Source organism: Neophocaena asiaeorientalis, unplaced genomic scaffold (assembly GCF_003031525.2).
Source record: "Neophocaena asiaeorientalis asiaeorientalis breed wild unplaced genomic scaffold, Neophocaena_asiaeorientalis_V1.1 scaffold284, whole genome shotgun sequence".
In the NCBI taxonomy this organism is placed as follows: Eukaryota; Metazoa; Chordata; class Mammalia; order Artiodactyla; family Phocoenidae; genus Neophocaena; species Neophocaena asiaeorientalis.
Window position 1 is genome coordinate 25390 of NW_020173488.1, and position 22038 is coordinate 47427.

The 22038-nt window shown below is 36.0% G+C and overlaps 1 pseudogene; it reads left to right on the forward strand.

The window, feature by feature from the left end:
• Nucleotides 1-15936: 15936 nt before the first annotated feature.
• Nucleotides 15937-22038, forward strand: part of LOC112401223 (small nuclear ribonucleoprotein Sm D3 pseudogene) — a 32385-nt pseudogene continuing 26283 nt past the window's right edge.

Sequence of the window (22038 nt, forward strand, 5' to 3'; positions counted from 1 at the left end):
CCATGTATATGGCCATTTACTGGTAACTGTAAGAACTAGTTAAAGCTTAATTGTGCCTTACATTTTGAATTTAGATGAGTTTTGATAAAGTTACAGGGCACTGCTTTTCCCCTTCAACTATGCTCATCTTGCTGTTTTTTCTGCCCTAAATGAGTTCTCTGCTATCCTTATGGGATAAAGTTTTTGAAATTGTTGGAATACCACTGTGCCAGCCAATACTTTTCTGAGTAAACTTGGAAACATCTCTCCGTTACCAGTTGGCATAGTTAAATTTGTCAGTGGACAGCGCTAGAAGGATACTGCAGGAGAAAGGAACTTGTCCTCCTGGTTCCAGTAAGCTTTTCTTTCTTGTTCCTGTGGTGCGTGACTGCCAGAATATGGCTGGACTCCTACTGGTTCTCATCGTCCAGTGAATTGTAGTAGCATTCCAGCAGACAGCTTTCCTGCAAGGAAAGTATTACACCAGTGGGCAGCTTCCCAGTAGGTCTTGCTGACACATCAGTGAGAATATTTTCCATGAGTCTCCCCAGCACCCCAGAGAGCACTTCATTAAGTCTTGCCAGTGTCCCTTTGAGCAGTTTCCCAATTTTCAACCCTGGACTATAGCACCTCAGAAAACTTCTCCATCAGACATTGGACTAAGGACATATGCTTTCCAATGAAGTCTGCATCTCAGACTTGGGGTGGAGCAAAGCTTTCGCAAGTTTGTTCTTTTTTTGGGTTCTGCCTCAGTATTAGTGACTGATCCTTATAGCTTTTATAATTATTTTTTTCTTTAGCATGCTTTTTAACCCTTTTAAATTAATAGGTATTAGATAATAGTTCTTATTTGTTAAATTCTTGTGTTCAAATTCGTGATGTGATTTCTGTCCTCTGTTAGGACCCCGACTAATGCATTCACCATATTATTTTCTATCCAGTTTAATATTCTCTTATCCAAATAAGCAAATATCAATTTGTACCCTAACTGGAGCTTGCCCCAGGGAATACCCAACTCATCTCAATAGTCCTGCTAAGACACAGCCACATAAAATGATACATACTTACTTGTAGCAAAAAAAGTTAATTATTGATTAGAATTCAGTAGCACCCACATGAAGGACTGGTTTTACCACGTACTGAGACATATTATTTTTAAATCAAGAAGAAAAAAACTTAGCCTAGGATCTGAAATTTCTTCGTAGGCGGAGATTCTGTTAATGTAATCATCCTAATTATAGGAGTTTTCTGTTCAGTGAAAATGTCATTGAATTTGTTCCAATTTGTGTTTTTGTCTTAAAAATATTCTGACAAACAATTTTTAAGTAAGGATGATTGACAGGTTGAGGAAAATTATAAATTATAATAAAAGATTTTCCAATAATTTTATAGATGATGGAAAGTTCACTCAATCATAATAAAGTTTTAGATTGTTTCTTAAAGGAATGTTTATGTGATTGAGTTCATTCTCACCTTATTACAGGAAAAACTTGGTAGTGCTTTACAACATGATTTTCATATCAATATTTCACTTAAGTTTTGAGGAACAAGGGTAAAAGAAGCAAGAGCCACATCATCTTCATCTACTTCTTGGTCTCCAAATTCATGCCTATAATTGAATTTCTGATTAAAAGTGCCAAAACCTATGAAAATTATTACATATTTTCTGCTATATTAAGACTGAATTTTTCTTACCTTGATTACCAGTGAGAATGAAGCAACGTCTCCTATCTTTTTTTTTTTTTTTGTGTGGCAAAAAGAGGCATTTAAGCAATAGTGATGTTATGAGTATCATCAAATATTACCATTCACACATGTGAACAGAATTTAAGCAGTAAAAATCAGGGACCAGTATTTGCATGAACTATTCTTAAGCACAGCCATTTCTGCACAACTAAAACTACAGAGAACTACAAATAAACTTTACATATTATTGTGATGGTAGAATATTGAAAGAAATTTTATAATACAAATTTTTGTAATAGGACCTCAAATGATTTAGCATTACTGAATGGCATTGTTAGAGATAATCCAGGGAGAGTGTGCAGAATTTGGTCCCATTTCTTCTTGAACTTTAAAAAGAATTGATTTCTAAGACCCTTGGGAAAATGCATTTATTCTCACCATAAATACTACTCCAAACCTGTCTTCACTTTACTGAGAATATCCAGTTGTGATTTAGGATTGTCAGATGACTAAAAGAGAGCACCACCTTCTTTGTAGTAGAACCCAGTTTCTTGTCTTTCTCCAATTGACTTTCACTGGGACTACCTCCTGAAAAATGGTAATGATGACAAACTAATGATGCTGCTTTAACTCTTTTATACTTCTTTCTAGAATAAAACACATTTCCAATTACTAAGAGGTAAAAATATTTTTTTCCCATTTAGAATCAGTAAACTGAGACTTAGGGAAAATAAGTCCTTTCCCAGTGCCATAACATCAGTTTGTGGAGGGTCCTAGACTCAAACCAAGGACTTCAGATGTTGGCAAAATTAGCGGCTTTCAGATCAGATGTTGCAACATGCCAAACATAGACATAGTTTAAAATGATTATAACAATAATAACAGTAAAATTTATCATGACTTTACTATGTTCTAGGGAATGTAAAGAATAGTTTATGCATGGCATAATTTAATCCCCATGAATAATCTACGTGACGAGTTGTCTAATATATTTAGAGAGAGGTGTAGATGAGATATTGACATTGGCTTTCTGTATCTACACTTGTCATCTATAACTACATTTATATGTTTATCTCTAGCTCTATATCTGTATCTAGAATCTGTCAAAGCTTACAAATTTGTCCCAGGTTAAACACCCAATAAGAAATAGAACAATTTGAAATGGTTAATCCATAATATATCATGGACTATCCCTGTGGCAAACCTTTCCTTTTAAATATATTGGAGTACATGGACTGCCCAGTTCCTAGTTCTGCTTTTTGATATATTGATACATACCTGTTCACAGGGGAGTTCAGATTTTGCCATAGGAGGCTGCAGTGGATCAGAATAAGTCAGTAATTTCTTTCTCTAGAGAAACACATTTTAATTTATATATTTATTAAACAGTATTTATTTAGCAAATATTTGTTAGGCACTCTATACAGGAAAGTGGTGAATTTCACCTATGTGGGGGACCTTTTTTTTAAACAACTTTCAGTAAAATTTTACTGTTGGTTTGATTCTTTCTGAGGTTTATTCTAAGAGATTTTATGATGTATTATTGTTGTTAAAATTATGAATAAAATTAACTTTTAATTATATTTTCTAAATTTGAAAAGGACTGATTTTTATTACATTTTCTATTTTTGTGTGTAGGGAAGTGTTACTATGCTTTATGGAATTTAAGGAAAGAGTGGAAATTGTATTTGTTTTTGCCTATCACCAATGGAGGAAAAATTAGCAGAGCTTAATAATCTTTGTTATAAATGATAAGCTAGAAAGTCTAGGGAGAAAAATAATGTTTATAAAATATTCAACTCATGAACATTTTTGTGAAACTAGTAACTTTTAAGAATTACAAATAAAGAATGTGCAGTTACAAACAATGGAGAGGTTGTCTCTCACCAGCCTGAATTGGCTAACAAATTATATTCAAGTAAAAGCGTCTTTCTCTTTTCTCCAATTTAGACTTATTTACAGACTTATCATGGTCTATCAGTTGTGTTATGTTTATAACTGTTTGGATAGCCCTACAACTAAAAATAGAAAATTTGAGATAGTGTGATAGATGCTATTATAGAGATATTCTTACATAATCAATCATACTTTTAAGAAAAATGAGCATAGGAATTCCCTGGCAGTCCAGCAGTTAGGACTCTGTACTTTCACTGCTGAGGGGCCGGGTTCAACCCCTGGCCAGGGAACTAAGATTCCACAAGCCATGCAGGGCAGCCAATAAATAAATAAATAGAAGAAAGTAATATGAGTGTCCTGAGTCTGTTATTGATTATTTTAAGTAGAAAAAATAATAAGATGCATCTATATTTCAATGTGTGTGTTTTAGTGAAATTATTTTACAACTCATTCCCTGGGTTTACGTTAATCCAGATCTGGTAAATATTGTTTTTAATAGAGTTTTTAAGGATTCATTCTATTCTTCCTGAAGATTTTAGTCAACAACACAATGCTATTTTAATAGAGCACTTAAAAATTGAAATCATTTGTTTTACTAGTTGTTGAATTATATTCTTCTACAAGAATTCCTGTCATTTCTTTGAATTAAATATGTTCTATATCTCCAAGGTAATTCTTCTCCCAGATACTTAGTACCTAAGAGGGTATATCATTGCTTTTGCTATTACATTCATGGTATTCAGCCCAGTGGAAACAATGTAACTGGATATAGAATGGGTGGAGTCAAAAAGTGACAATTCACTGTCCATGTGGTTACTTTAGCAGCCCTAGAGACAGTTTATCCAGGTGCAAATTGTCACTCCACCACACCCTAACTTTATGTCAGTGGACATTTATTTAGATAATTTCTCTGTGCCTATGTACATTGAAGGGTTGTTGTGACTTGTGAGGATTAAATAGGGTAAAACATGTAAAGGAGTAAGTGGCACATGTCCAACACATAGCATACATTTGAAATATAATTTACTATTACAGGGGGCGGAGTCAAGGTGGTGGTGTGGGAAAACGTGGAGTTTGCTTCTCCCCACAATTATGGCGCTTGGCAGACGCTGGTGGGGGACCTCAATGCCTAAGGAGACAAGAGGAACCCCCAAGCAAACCAGTAACATGTGGGGGACTGAGGGGGAGAAGTGGAGGCCTGACAGGACTGGTGGCCCTGAGGGGTGGCTGAGAGGGGGCAGGGGTTCCCACACCTGGAGGGAACCTGGGGGGGCTTGGATCAGGGGGGAGAGCACCCTGCATTTCCCCTGCCCAATCAGCTGGGAAAGTCTGACTGGCTCCCTTGCCAGGTCCTACGCCCTCAGAGGTCCCATCTGGGACGTATTGGTCCTGGGGGCATAGGAGGGAGGCTGGGGCGAGACCAGTAGAGGCAGGTGGGAGGGGCCCTCCAGGACCAGAGGAGCAAGAGAGGAGTGGAGGGTATTGGCCCCACCCACTCAGGCCCTGAGAGCCTGCTGAGCTCCCAGATGGGGTGCCCCGCCCTCTGAGAGCAGAGGCAGGAGGCTTGCCAGGGCCCCTTCTGTTCCGATGAGCCTTAGCCACACCCTCCACACCTCCAGGGCCTTTTCCAGCCCTGTGGGTCCTAAGCATAGGCCCCACCTGCCACCCAAACCCCATCCCTTATTAGGCCACGCCCTCCACAGCCAAGGCCTTTTCCACCTTTTTTTTCTCCTCCTCTTCTTTACTATTGGGGTTCTGTTTTACTTTCTGTTTGTTTTTCATCTATATTTTATTTTTACATTCTTTCTAACATGTGTGTTAGTTTCCTAGTCCAATTTTATGTTTTACTTTGTTATTATTCTCTTTTTTTTTTCTTTTGGCCACCCTACATGGCGTGCGGGATCTTTGTTCATGAGCCAGGGCTCAGGCCAAAGCTCCTGCAGTGGGAGCTCTGACTCCAAACCACTGGACTAACAGAAAACCTCAGACCCCAGAGAATATTCATCAGAGTGAGGTCTCCCAGAGGTCGTCATCTCAGCACAAAGACCCAGCTGAACCCAACAGCCTACAAACTCCAGTGTTGGAAGCCTCAGGCCAAACAACACAATAAGTAAGACAGGAACATTATCCCATGCATCAAAAAAAAAAAAAAAAAAAAAAAAAAAAATGAGATGGCAAAAATGGGTCACACATGAAGAAGCAATGTAAAATACTAAAAGACCAAATAAATGGAGAGGAAATAATAGGCAATCTACCTGAAAAAGAATTCAGAGTAATGATAGTAAAGATGATCCAGAATCTCAGAAACAGAATGGAAGCACTGATTGAGAAAGTACAAGAAATGTTTAACAAAGATCGAGAAGAAATAAAGAACAGACAAACAGATGAACAACACAATAACTGAAATGAGAAATACACTAGAAGGAATCAATAACAGAATAACTGAGGCAGAAGAACAAATAAGTGAGCTGAAGACAAAATGGTGGAAATAACTGCTGAGGAACAGAATAAAGAAAAAAGACTGACATAATTAGAACAAAAAAGTTTTCAATTCACATGGAAACACAAAACATCCCGAATAGCCAAAGCAATCTTGAGAAAGAAAAATGGAGCTGGAGGAATCAGGCTCTCCAACTTCAAACTATACTACAAAGCTTCAGTAATCAAGATAGTATGGTACTGTCACAAAAACAGAAATATAGATCAATGGAATAGGATAGAAAGCCAGGAATACACCCATGCACCTATGGTCAATCTATGACAAAGGAAGCAAGACTATATAATGGAGGAAAGACAGTCACTTCAATAAGTGGTGCTGGGAAAACTGGACAGCTACATGTAAAGGAATGAAATTAGAACACTACATAACACCATTCACAAAAATAAACTCCAAATGGATTAAAGACCCAAATATAAGACCAGACACTATAAAACTCTTAGAAGAAAATATAGGAAAAACACTCTGATATAAACCACAGCAAGATCTTTTATGACCCACCTCCTAGAAACAAAAACAAACAAACAAACAATGGAACCTAATTAAACTTAAAAGCTTTTGCGCAGCAAAGGACAAAACAAGACAAAAAGACAATCCTCAGAATGGGAGAAAATATTTACAAATGAAACAACAAAGGATTAATCTCCAAAATATACAAACAGCTCATGTTGCTCAATATCAAAAAAAACCAAACAACCCAATTAAAAAATGGGCAGAAGGCCTAAATAGACATTTCACCAAAAAAGACATACAGATGGTCAAGAGGCACCTGAAAAGATTCTCAACATCACTAATTATTAGAGAAATGCAAATCAAAACTACAATGAGGTGTCACCTCACACCAGTCAGAATGACCATTATCCAAAAATCTAGAAACAATAAATGCTGGAAAGGGTGTGATGAAAAGGGAACCCTCTTGCACTGTTGGTGGGAATGTAAATTGATACAACCACTATGGAGAACAGTATGGAGGTGCCTTAAAAAACTAAAAATAGAATTACCATATGACCAGCAATCCCACTACTGGGCATATCCCCTGAGAAAACCATAATTCAAAAAGAGACCTGGGACTTCCCTGGTGGCACAGTGGTTAAGAATCCGCCTGCCAGTTCAGGGGACACAGGTTTGAGCCCTGGTCCGGGAAGATCCCACATGCCATAGAGCAACTAAGCCCGTGAGCCACAACTACTGAGCCTGCAATCTAGAGCCCATGTGCCACAACTACTGAAGCCTGCATGACTAGAGCCCATGCTCCACAACAAGAGAAGCCCATGAACCACAATGAATTGTCCCCACTCACCACAACCAGAGAAAGCCTGCATGCAGCAACAAATACCCAACACAGCCAAATATAAATAAATAAATAAATTTATTTATTAAAAAAAAAAAGAGAGAGAGACATGTACCACAATGTTCATTGCAGCACTATTTACAATAGCCAGGACATGGAAGCAACCTAAGTGTCCACTGACAGAATGAATGGATAAAGAAGACGTGGCACATATATAGAATGGAATATTACTCAGCCATAAAAAGAAACCAAATTGCATTATGTGTAGTGAGGTGGATGGACCTCGAGTCTGTCATACCGAGTGAAGTAAGTCAGAAAAAGAAAAATACTGTATGCTAACGCATACATATGGGATCTAAAAAAAAAAAAAAATGGTACAGATGAACCTAGTGGCAGGGCAGGAATAAAGATGTAGACATAGAGTATGGACTTGAGGACATGGTGAGGGGAGGGGGAAAGCTGGGCGAAGTGAGAGTAGCAGCGACATATATACACTACCAAATGTAAAGTAGCTAGTGGGAAGCTGCTGCATAGCACAGGGAGATCAGCTCGATGCTTTGCGATGACCTATAGGGGTGGGATAGGGAGGGTGGGAGGGAGGCTCATGAGGGAGGGTATATGGGGATACATGTGAATGCATATGGCTGATTCACTTTGTTGTACAACAGAAACTAACACAGTTTTGTGAAGTAATTATACTCCAATAAAGATCTATAAAAAAAGAAGAAATATAATTTACTATTACCATGATGAAATGTTGTGCATATTGTTTACTTCATTTATATCTAACAGTGTTTAGAATTATTACAGGAACGAGTGTATACTGGAATTACCTACTTCCAGAGAGTGTTTGAAAAGCTGCCATCATGTACTTTTTTTGAAAATGGAAATTAAAGATGAAACCTATAAAAATTCCTCCGTATGTTTTCATAGTCTCTTAATGTCAACAATCATTTTAAGCAAGTAATTCTCAAAAATAGATCCTTAGTAATGCCTTGTTCCAACAAATCCCTGTGTTTTCATCATTCTACTGTACACTCTTTACACATTCTGCTTCAAAGTCAACCTTTATTATACCCAACCCTGTTTTCATTTGGAAATTGTTCCTCCTCCTCCTCCTTTTTTTCCTTCTCCTTCTCCTTATTTTTGCCCTCCACTTCCTGCCCCTTCTCCTTTTCCTCTCCCTCGATGTCCGAGCACCACCATCTATCCAGTTATTCAAAATGGAAATCTTATCATTTTATTTGAATTTACCTCCTAAGTTAGAAATCTTGGTATTTATCACTTGAGCCGTATGTTTCCTTTAAAAGGTCAGCATCAGGGCTTCCCTGGTGGCGCAGTGGTTGAGAGTCCGCCTGCCGATTCAGGGGACGCGGGTTCGTGCCCCAGTCCAGGAAGATCCTACATGCCGCGGAGCGGCTGGGCCCGTGAGCCATGGCTGCTGAGCCTGCGCGTCTGGAGCTCCGCAACGGGAGAGGCCACAACAGTGAGAGGCCCGTGTACCACAAAACAAAAATAAAAAAAGTCAGTATCTTCAGAAGTAGCTTAACCCTATCTCTCCAACACTCCGGACACATGATTTTAAAGGAAAAATCCTGATATTTACAAAATTTATTTTTTGAATATTAAGTAAGGATTAAAAAAGTCCTATCTTCATCAGAATTATCTCATGGACTCTTTATTAGGAAACAAAACAAGAAACAAAAGCAGGTATACATATTAAACAATGGCTTAATTAAAAACTGGCAAGTCTCCTATCTTCTCCCCTCATCTGTAATCTCATTCTGACACATCTTTGTGCTTCTTTACTGGTTTTCCTTCCATCCTAAACATTTCCACCCTGTTTTTGGAAATCTCGGTCCACTGTAAATAAATGCCAGAAAATCATCAACAACCTAGACAGTAGGAATACACCTTACTTTTTAAAAAGAGTTTATAATTCAGTAGTAATATGTATTCTACATGTATGCACACACACAAAAGGTAAGTGAAAAATTAGAGTGAGAAATAGTATGATATAGAGATCAGAATTATAATGATAAATAAATATTTGCAATGCCAATGGAGATGAAAAGACAATACATGATTTACAATATTTTCATCATATGAAATTGTAAGGTTTTGGAAATGGGAGGCAGGAGTTAGAAAAATGAAGTCAGGGAAGACACACACATATATGATTTGTTCAAGGAGAGGGACTATGGTACCAATCGCCATGCTTGTGAAAAAAGATGGAGGGGGATTTTTAGGGAAAATACAATACTATGCAGTGTTGCAAATGTTGAGTTTTAGGTGCCTATGTAATCTGTCCAAATACCAAGAAGATATTGGAAAACACAGGCCTGGACTGCAGGAGAAAAATCTGGGCTAAGAAAATTAGTTGAGAGTTACAATATATAGATGACAAATATTGCCATTGGCAGGATGGTATCTGCAAAGATGAGGAATCTCCCTCATATACTAACTGATTATCTTTCCACCATTCTGCAATTAATTACTCATCACATCTTCCTCCTTTGAGCATCTTGCCATTCACCCATGACCCTTTTACCTTGACCTAGTAATTAAATGAGAAAAGAAATGTGTATCCTAGAATACTCATCTTGTATAATCACTATAACATCTCTTAAATTTCATACTGTCTTTCAGTATCTCAATTTTTACTTTCTTTCTTTGTGGAGTACCTAAACCCCAAGAACCTGAAATCCATAAATTTGACCTCTCTGGACAAAATGCTCAGATCCATTGCTTTGTTGATTTGTTGGGGGTTTGTTGTTGTTGTTGTTTGAAACACACCTTGCTGACACAAACCTAAATGAATTCTGTATCCAGTTCTCTCTCCTACCTTCTGACTAAGAAACACTGGATACAGCCACAAAACTTGGCAGTTTGATAGCTCAAGAAACAGATTGTTTCCAAAATGAACTCTGGAGTGCCCCCTCTGTTTTTCAATGTTTTTAACCCCACATTCCACTCTAAACTTAACTCGTTATTTCTCTTCTATTTCACTTTCCTTGAAAGGGTACATTCTACTGCTCTTTTTATATTCTTACTTCCTTTTATGCACTCATATCTACAAAGAATCTTGCTCCGTTCCCATACCTTTAAAGAAATTGCTTTTTATGTTTCAACTATGTCCTGCTCGGGCCAGAGACTCTCATGACGTTTGATGTATCCGTGAGGATAGAGCAAAGACATCTATTTCTTGAAATTACCTATGAGGACACCACTCACTCCTCCTTGGCTAGACATATGCACAGCTCCCACCAACCAAGCCCTATCCACAGAAAAAGAAAAAAAAATCAAAGGCGGTTCTGAGACTGCTAAATGCAAGGAAAACTGTTTTAACCTTGAGCATGCAGATTGCAAAGAACATGGCAGTCTTTTTTTGTCTTTATTTCCACAATAACAGATGTAATGACCATGTAGTTTTGGATCTGTTTATGGAGATCCCACACACCATATGGATAAACTTACCTAAAAATGATAACCCAGAGGTATTCAGAGCTGAAACAATAGATTCCTTTTATTCCCTTTAAGCTAGTTGAGTTTTATTTTTATTTACATGTGCATAAATTAGTTTAGAATAATCCACATAACTACCTTAAATATTTGTTTTAGAAATTAAAATCAGATAAAATATATTATCATTATATTTTAGCCACAAAAATTTAGATATGGTTTTTAACTGAAACATGTTATAACTAAAAAAGTCTTAATTCAGTCTAAAAGGATAAACATTAATTACTATCATAAAAGAAAAATAATCAGATTAGCTTTAGAGGATATAATGTAGAAATGCTCAACTAAAGTGGAGAGTCAGTGGTGAAAAGAGTTGTAGTGGAGAGTGGTCAGATTTGAAATGAGCGAACACTTTCTGGATTCACTTTTTAAGTAAGATGTAAGTATGTGTACGAACATACACACACTACTACATATAAGATAGATAATCAACAAGGACTTACTGTATAGCACAGGGAACTCTACTCAATATTCTCTGATAACCAGTATGAGAAAGTAATCTAAAAAAGAATGAATATATGTTTATGTAAAACTGAATCACTTTGCTGTACACCTGAAACTAACACAACATTGTAAATCAACTATACTCCAATAAAATTTTTTAAAAAGACAGTAGAAAAGAATAAATAAATAAAATGTAAGTAAAAATACATTGTTTTATCCTTTCACAGTAATATTTAATAGAGTGAACAATAGATGTAAAATATACAAGTTATAAAACATACAATTTAGTTTTGCTTATTTTTGAATTTCATAAAAACATCACCATACAGGTAGTATCCTGAGACTTCCAACATTGTGATTTTTAAAAGACTTCCAACATTGTAATTTTTAAAATTTATCCATGTTGCTGTGTATAGTTGTAATTCATTCATTTACACTACTACAGACTATGGTGACCTTATCACAACTTATTATCCATTGTCATGCAGGTAGACAATTTGTGCCTATTTTAAAAAATATTTAAAAATAAAATTTCTATGAATGTTCTTGTACATTCCTGCACCCGAGTTCAAAAGTTTCTCCAGATATTATACTAATAGGAATGGCTAGAAGATAGAGGATTTTATGTTCAATCCTACAAGACAAAACCAAAGGCTTTCCAACTTTGTTTTATCAACGTACACTGCCATCAGCAGGTAGTTCCATATGACCCACATCCCAGCCCATATTTCTGCCAACTGTTCAGTAAAATGTAGTTTCTCATTTTGTCCTTAATTTATACTTTCTCATTTTGTCCTTAATTTGTCTTTTCCTGATTTTTATGAAACAGAGTATACTTCTCTGTATTAGTTGTCCATATGTACTTAGACTTATGGGAAATTTCTGCACATCTCATTACATTATTTTTGTTACTTTAAATTTTAATTAAAAAAAATTAATCTGTATACTAATCCATCCTCAGCTCTTTATAGTCCTATTGCCTTCAACCAAGAGACTTGTCTTTTTAGTTTTGTTACAGTGGTTTTTTTAAAAATTGACACGTTTTTAATTTTTATATTGTGAAATGTATCAGTTTTTTCTTTACAAATAGTCGTTTTGAGAGTTTGCTTAAGAAACATTTTCCTCCTTCAGTGCTGAAATATTAATGCCCTTTTAGTTAAAAATTAAAAAATATATATTTTCCTATTTAATCTATCTGAGATCCATTGTTTTGTAAGGGATAAGCATCACTTTTTTTATCTTACTTATGAACATAATTTTCTATTTCATTTATTTAATACTCTGTTTTCCTCCACAAGTTTTTGATTTCATCTTTGTCATATATATAGCATTTTCAAATATCTAGGGGTAAGTCCCTGGGTTCTCTACAGTTTTCTCGTGGTCATTTGTTTTCTATCCTTGTGCTTACATTGCATACTGGAAAAGTTGGCCCTCCTCATTCATTATTAGTTTCAGCTTGTCACATTTATCATACAACCCTATTGAAATTTTGTTTGAAATTATAATAAATCTGTAGATCAATTTGAAAATAACAGATACCTGTATGATACTGATATTTCCTATGAATGAACATGGGATATTTCTCCATTAATTTAGTCCTTGTTCAAAGTTTTCAACGGTTTTACAGATTTCTGCACAGATGTCTTACATGTATGTTTTCAGATTTATTCTCAATAATTTTAATTTCACTACCATTGTTACTAATGTAATTTAAAATTCCAATATTTAAATTGTGGGCTACTGTTTTAGAAACACAGATTATATTTGTACTGGAACTTTTTTCTCTTATAACCGTTAAAAATTTTTTTTTTTACATATACATGTATTTATTCTTTTTCAAATTATTTTCCTATTTATGTTATTACAGAATATTGAGCAGAGTTCTGTGTGCTATACAGTAGGTCCTTGTTGGCTACCTATTTTTTATATAGTAGTGTGTACATGTCACTCCCAAACTCCCAATTTATCCCTCCCCCCAACCCTTCACTCTGGTAACCATAAGATTATTCTCTAAGTCTGTTTCTGTTTTGTCAATAAGTTCATTTGTATCATTTTTTTTAAAGATTCTGCATGTAAGCAATATCATATGATATTTGCCTTTGTCTGACTTACTTCACTTAGTATGATAATCTCCAGGTCCATCCATGTTGCTGCAAATGGCATTAGTTCATTCTTTTTAATGACTAATATTCCATTGTATATATGTACCACATCTTCTTTATCCATTCATCCATTGATGGACATTTAGGTTGCTTCCATGTCTTGGCTATGGTAAGCAGCACTACAATGAACATTGGGGTACATGTATCCTTTCGAACCATGTTTATCTCCAGATATATGCCCAAGAGTGGGATTGCTGGATCATATGGTAGTTCTATTTTTAGTTTTTTAAGGAACCTCCATACTGTTCTCCATAGTGGCTGATACTACAAAGCTACAGTCACGAAACGTATGGTACTGGCACAAAAAGAGAAATATAGATCAATGGAACAGGATAGAAAGCTCAGGAATAAGCCCATGCACCTATGGTCAATCTATGACAAAGGAAACAAGACTATACAATGGAGGAAAGACAGTCTCTTAAATAAATGGTGCTGGGAAAACTGGACAGCTACAAATAAAAGAATGAAATTAAAACATTCTCTAACACCATACACAAAAAGAAACTCCAAATGGGTTAAAGACCTAAATGTAAGACCAGACACTAAAACTCTCAGAGGAAAACATAGGTAGAACACTCTTTGACATAAATCGCAGCAATATCCTTTATGAGCCATCTCCTAGAGTAATGGAATTTTTTAATAGTTATAAAATCTTTCAGGTTTTTCATTTTTCTTGAGTCACTTTGACTTGTGGTCCCTAACTTCAGGTTGATGTGCTCAGATAGAATTCTTCACCTTGCTTCCGGCCCCAGGCTTTATCCTTAGGCTAGTACTACTCTTGGCAGCTCACTTCAGGGGAGCTCTTCTGAACTAAACTTGGCTCCCACTGCAGTAGTTCAAGCTCATATTTTAAGAGAGGGCATGACCTTGGCAACCTCCTCTTCATTTGTAAAACAAGTGATGACCCAAGAAGCATTTCTTCTGCAAGTGGAATTTCCTCACAGACATAATTCTGGAAGCATAGCTATATTGTTTGTTGCATTGAAGTTAAAGTTTGCTGCACTAAAGTTAACATTTTAATCTTAAGAGAGGCAGCACAGCATAATTCTTTCTTTAAAAAAAAAAAAGTCTTTGAATTAGACCCCTAAATTTGAGTCTAAGCTGCATCATGTATTCTTTGGATAAGTATCTGCAAATTGTGTTTTTACACCTCAATTTTCTTACTTCTAAAATAGGAACAATAATAGTACTCTTGACATAGGGTTGTATGGATTGAGTTAATATATATAAAGCAAATACAATAGTGTGTGAAATTTAGTAAAAAATATAGAAGTATTTGCTATTATTACTAAATTAGTTTCATTTAAAATATGTTTAAGTGATTTTTGTCCCAGAAAATATTTTTCATAAAGGGAACTGTTACCTAATATAACTACTGCAGGTGAATGAGCCACTACCATAAATATTTTCTTATTTAATTTTCTGATTGACTCACAAATGGATTTTCCCCTTATAAAAGTATTATGATTGTCTTTATCGTTTTCTTGTCAATGACAGTTTGAAAATGCTGATTTTGTAGCTAATGTCATTAAAATGTTTTCTTTGAAACGTATTATCAGAAATCAAAAAGTTAAAGTAATAAATTTACAACTACATAAATGACAGTATGGCAAAAAATTCTCTTTTTAAGATTTTAGGCATTTTTTGATACTAGTCTGTCTGCTTTTGACATGCTTAAAATGCATCAAACCACTTTGTTTTTTCAGGGAATAAGCTTAAGATAAAATAAATTATACTGTATTTGCTTCATTTTTCTGTAATTATTTTACTATGTCATTAAACTTCCCAGAAAAGTATAAAATGTAAGTAAAATATCAAATAATGAATAGTAGAACATTTATTTAATAAAAATGATTTATGAAATATAAATTTTAAAAATATGATTTTGAAATTAAGTCCTACTTACATTGCAAGAGTAGTCTCAGTCCACATAAATACTTCTTGAAATTAAGTGGGTCAAACACAGTGAGTCAATAGTATATAGATAATTAGATTTATGTGTCCTTGATATTTAATATGCATAGAGCACAACTTGTTTTGTTTATCCAGTCACTATTTGATGAACATTGCATTAAATCTAGTTCTTAACAATTATAAATAGTGCTTCTATGAGCATTCACATAAAAATCTTTGTGTTGAAATAAGTTTTCTTTTCTCTTGGAAAATGTCCTAAGAGTGAAAATGCAGAGTTATATAATAAATAATTGTTTAACAAGAAAAGACTCTGCCAACCTACTTTCAAAATGGCTATACAGCTTTGCCTTCCAAACAGCAATGTATGAGAATTCTAGCTGTCCCAAGAGAGGGAAGAGACAATATACAGGTTGGCAGAAAATACTTGCAAATCAAATAGTTTAACAGGGCTTAGTGTCCAAAATATATAAAGAATTCTCAGATCTCAACAAAAGAAGACAAATAAGCCAATCAAAAAACTGTAGGTCAACTCTCTTCCCACCAAGATGTCTATCGTTGTGCCATTTAAAGCCCTACATAGGGCCGAGGGCCACGTCAGGACAGGTGAGACAAACACCAGCAAGGTGTATAAAGGTAAGCTCATTGAGGTGAAGCACAGCATGGACAGGTAGCTGTCCAACATCACAGTCCAAAGACTGTGCCTAGTGGCACAGCTGGAGCAGGTGTACATCCATGGCAGCAAAATCTGCCTTCCGATTTTGCCTGACATGCTGAAAAATGCACCCATGTTAAAGAACATGAAAAATACAAACCAAGGCTCTGGGGCTGGCCAGGGAAAAACTGCTATTCTGAAGGCCCAAGTGGCTATAAGAAGAAGAGAGAGGAAGAGGATATGGAAATATCTTCCAGAAGCAAAGACAATTTTATCTCTGGAATGGAACTTTGCCCTTATTTTTGCTTGTAGGTTATCTGGGTTCCAGGGTGGAGGTGGGGCTACATGCTTATGTATATGTCCTAGGTGTTTATTTGTTTGTTTTTGACATCTTTCTCTTTAGGTCAGGGGAAATGTTTAACTAAATAAATATGGGTGTTTTTTTTTCTGAGGAAAAAAAAGATGAAGTTGGTCAAAAAGTGAAAATTCCAGGGCTTCTCTGGTGGCGCAGTGGTTGAGAGTCCACCTGCCAATGCAGGGGACACGGGTTCGTGCCCCGGTCCGGGAAGATCCCACATGCCGCGGAGCGGCTGGGCCCGTGAGCCATGGCCGCTGAGCCAGCGCGTCTGGAGCCTGTGCTCCGCAACGGGAGAGGCCACAACAGTGAGAGGCCCGCGCACCGCGATGAAGAGTGGCCCCCGCTCGCCACAACTAGAGAAAGTCCTCGCACAGAAACGAAGACCCAACACAGCCAAAACTAATAAATAAATAAATTTTTTAAAAAAATTTAAAAAAAAAAAGTGAAAATTCCAGTTATAAGATACATAAGGACTAGGTATGTAATGAATGTGACAACTATAGCTAACACTGACGTACGATACATAGGAAAGCTGTTAAGAGAGTAATTTCTAAGACTTCTCATCACCAGGGGAAACATTTTTTCTTTTTTCTTTCTTTTCTTTTTGTTGGATCTATATGAGAAGATGGATGTTAGCTGAACCTATTTTGGTAATCCTTTCACAGTATATGTAAATCAAACTATCATGCTGTGTAACTTAAACTTACACAGTAATATATGTCAATTGTTTCTCTATAAAACTGGAAAAAATAGGCAGAGGCTTATATAGACATTTTTTAAAAAAGATATACAAAGAACCAACAAGAACATGAAAAGATTCTCAGTATCATTTGTCATTAGTGAAATGCAAATCAAAATGACAGGGAGATACAACTTCACATCCACAAGAGTAGCTATAATAATAATAATAATAGAACTGAAACATTACAAGTGTCAGCAAGGATGGGGAGGATTTGACTGGAACTCTTGTACATTGATGGAGGGGATGTACCAGGGCAATGTGGCGCTGGCACTGTTGAAACAGTTTTTAGCAGTTTCTCAAAAAAATTAAATGCAGTATTAACATCTAACCCTGCAATTCCACTCTTAGCTTATATACCAAAAGAATTAAAGACAGGTAGTCAAACAAATACTTGTACATGAATGTTCATGGAGGCACTATTTGCTTTAGCCAAAAGGTGAAAACAATCCAGATCTTCATCTACAGATGAGTGGATAAAGATCATGTGGTATATACATCCAATGGAATATTATTCAGCATAAAAAGAATGAAGTGCTGATACATGCAACAATGTACATGAACCTCAGAAATATTTTGCTAATCTCAAAAAAAGCCACACATAAAAGGTCACATATTGTGTTATTGCATTTATATAAATATCCAAAATAGGTAAAGCCATAGATAGAGACAGAAAGCAGATTAGTGGGCTTCCCTGGTGGTGCAGTGGTTGAGAGTCCACTTGCCGATGCAGGGGACGCGGGTTCGTGCCCCGGTCCGGGAAGATCCCACATGCCGCGGAGCGCCTGGGCCCGTGAGCCATGGCCGCTGAGCCTGCGCGTCTGGAGCCTGTGCTCCGCAGCGGGAGAGGCCACAGCAGTGAGAGGCCCACGTACCGCAAAATAAATAAATAAGTAAAATAAAAATTTTTTAAAAAAATTTAAGAAGAAAGCAGATTAGTGTTGCCAGGGGCTGGGGCAGGGGGCGGGCGGGGGTGGGGAATGAGGAACTTAAAAGGTATGGGTTTTTCTTTGGAGGTGATGGAAATATTTCCTACACAACCTACATAGAGGTGGTGGTTTTACCACATTGTGAATGTATTAAATGTCACTGAACTGTGTATTTTAAAATGGCTAGTAATTTGTTCACAGAGTGATGGTCTTATGTTTACCACAGCCAGAGAGGGCAAGCCCGAATGCTCAAGAACATTTGAATCTTATGCCAGCATCACGTTTGCCAAAGTCCTAGTCAACAAAGCAAGCCATCTGACTAGGCTACATTCAAGGGGTGAGAAAATAGAATCCAGATCTTGATAGAAGGGACTGTAAACTCACTTTGCCAAGGGGTGTGCATACAGGGATACGAGGAAGTATTGTGGCCATTATTTTAATCCACCCGCCACAGTAAAGTGGTTTCTCCCAAAATAAATATCATAATTGCAATACAAATAAAGTAAACGTTTATAACAAAAATGCAATGCTATGAAATAAATGCCTGTAATACTACCTACTGTTTATATATTATTTTCATACCATACTTAAATGAGATAAATAATTATGTTATTTGAGCAATTTTACTAACACGTTATTACATATAAACAAATCAAAAAAATCAAATTTGTGAATTTAAGCAATTTAAGCCAACCCAGCATTAATCTTTCCTCAACCTAGCCTTCTCCCTTCTGCACATCACATGTCGCTAGCCATCTGGAAGTAAAGTGGGTCAGTGAACTCTGGAAAATAATCAGAAGCTAAGTTGACAATATAGTAGTTAAGATGTTTAATTTTGTGTACCAACTCAACTGACATCCTCTGTCTCTTAGCCCAAGGAATTCAAAAGTTGTTCTTAGTAACTCTGTGAGAACTGAAGCACCTGACAATTAACTAAGTACTCAGGTATTTTAGGATTTAATGGGTGGAGCAGTTTCCTGAGAATCCACATGTGTAAGCCAGGTTATCTTTCTCTTCCAGACTTTTTTTATGCTTTGAGTTTTAAAAATTTCTCCAGGCTCTTGTAACTTGAGTGAAAGTGGCATGTCCTGAAACCTAGTTTGTTGCCAGAGATCTACTTTCAATCTTGTATCTAACAGCAGTTTGCTTTGGGGTTTTGTTGTTTTATTTTTGCATGTGTTTGTTTATGTTTCCTCCCTTCCCCCTTCCCTCCTTCTTTTCCTCCCTCCCTCCCTCCCTCCCTTCCTTCCTTCCTCTTTCCTTACTTTCTTCTTTTCTTCCTTCTTTCTCTCTCTCTCTTCCTCCCTCCCTTCATTCCTTCCAGCCTTCTTTCCATTGCTTGCTTTCCTGAAAGCATTTAAGTGAATTCTAAAGGTTTATGCATCACTTAGCCAATTCAGCCTTGATGAGATGCCCCAGAATAAACCCCTCTGTGATTTCATGGCTGCTTTTGTTTTTTTCCAAGAATATTGTTGTAGAAAGAGGCTGAATGACTTCTATTTTATTTTCCAACTTCTTCCCTGCAATCTTTAAATGAGTGTGCAACTGGAAACAAAAATACTAAAAAATATTCTCACAGTAGTAAACCTTTTTAGAATACTCTGTTACAAAGTATGATCTGTAGAACTCCTTGTCACCTAGCTTCCATTTTTTAAATGTGGAAATCCCTGATCATCCAGCCAAATGACTAGTCACTCTTCACGTACTGACATATATCCACACCTCTTGTCTCTCCTTCCAGGCAAAGAGAACAGGCATACAGTACTTAAAGTTTTAGCAATTGGAAAGGTATCCTTTTCTCTCTCTCCTTCAGACTACATCTGAGGGAGCTGTCTACTGTAGCAGTTTTGGTGGGTGACAGTATATCTTGCAGAGCCAACTAAGTTTGAAATTTTAAAGCTGTGCATGTCAGCTGAAAGGAAGGTGGCAATACAGCAGAAGTAAGATACTGGAACGATCAGTTGTCAGCTCAGGCAAGTATTCATGTATTCAGGAGTTCTGGGAGCCTTTCCCTCTATGTAACTAGTACGCCAGTTCTACTTGGTAATGATATATTGCTAGCCACAAATACCTTTATTGTTTGAAAGGTCCAAAGAAATGCAGTTTTTGAAGAGCAGCTTAGATTTTAAGGCCCTACGGAGAGCAATCAAAGAGGGAGACTGTGATCCTCAAAGAGAAAATAGTTATTTGAGAAAAAGGGCATGTTTGTGCTCCAAAACTACAATGGTCTTCAGTGTAATTCTCCAATTAAACCTTGCTACTTCCTCCAGAGAGAATCTGAATTTTCCACTTGTTGATTCAAATGTCAAGCAATAGAGCTGTTTGTTATGCAGACAGGACAGTGGAGAGTCTTTCTCAACTCTGAGATCGCTTAAACCAGGCAGCCTTACAGTTTTCTACAATAAATAGGTTGGGGAAGTGATTTCTAAATGTGCCAAACTATTTCTTTTAAAATCCCGAAGGCCCAACATATTTTTACCTTTTGCCCAGTACACTGGATTCAAAGTTTAGAAAACTTTCATTACTTTCATTTTGGAAGGATGTCACAGTAAGCCCCAGACCGCTGGATTCCCAGAAACTTCAATGAAGGGAAAGTCCATGCATTTTGAAAGAGGTTTGCTTCCACTCTTTGGAAAGCATATCTCTTTTATAATTATGGTGAAATATATATTAAAAGAGAATATGTTTAAAGAAAAATAGTAAATAAACACCTCTGTACTGAACAATGCCAGTACTTCTTTCCTTCTGCGTGACCCTCCTTGATTACATGTGCCTTTCTCCTCCCAAAGAAGACAAATGTACTGAATGTTATTAATTTTTCCCTTTCAGTTTTTGGATGTTATCACTTATGAATCCATTTTACTCTTTTTGTAAATGGAAACTACTATATATATTATGTATTACATAATATTATACATATATGTATTCTATGACTTTTTCACATTTAAGAGATTCATTAAAAAAGAGATTCATTCATATTAATGCATATAAATACCATTTATTTATTTTACCCACTATATTTTATTATACATGTGCATACAGTATGTTTATCCATTTTACTGTCCATAAACATTTGGATTTGTTTCACCTTTTCCTGAACAAGTTTGCTATCCCCTGTTATACAGTGAAGAAACACCAAAGAACGTAATTATTAGATTATAAGATTCAAAGTTACTAGTTAGTGCCAAAATGTGGATTACTCTACAACCTATACAGGTTCAGAAATTGTTGGAAATTATACTGTTTACTTGACTACAGGTGTGAAATGGATTTCTCATTGTAAATTTAGTTTGCATTTTCTGATTATTAATAAGCTTGAGTGAATTTTTAAATATTAATGGACCACTATTTTTTCTTTCCTGAGAAATGTTATATTAATTATTGTCATTTTTATCTTATTGTATATTTTATTTTTTAAAATAATTTCCACATATATTTGGTATACTATATATTTGGTATAGTATATTTGGTATACTAATCTGGTATAAATATATTTCCCCTTCTCCCAGTATGTGGCTTGACTTTTGATCAACTTAAGATCTTATTTTAATAAATCAATTATTCCTTTCATCATTTGTTCTGTGTGTCTTATTGAAGCAATTCTTCCTTACTCCAGAAAGGAATTATTAAAGAAACAGAAAAACTGAATCTAAATTTTATATAGAAGAATGGTCTTTTCTCAGGATAGACAGACAAACGAAACGCAATGAATGTTCCAAAATTAGAATGAATTTAAAGATTGTTTACACAAAACAGACATTTAGTAATACTGAGGCTTCTAATCCAGACATGGCATATTTCTGCATTTGCTTATATTTAAATCACCGTATTCTCCATAATAGTCTTGCACATATTGAATTACACATTTTTTATACATATTTAATGACATTTTTTTCTTAGATTTAGATATATATCCTAAAATATACCCCTCCACACAAACACACACACACACACACACACACACACACA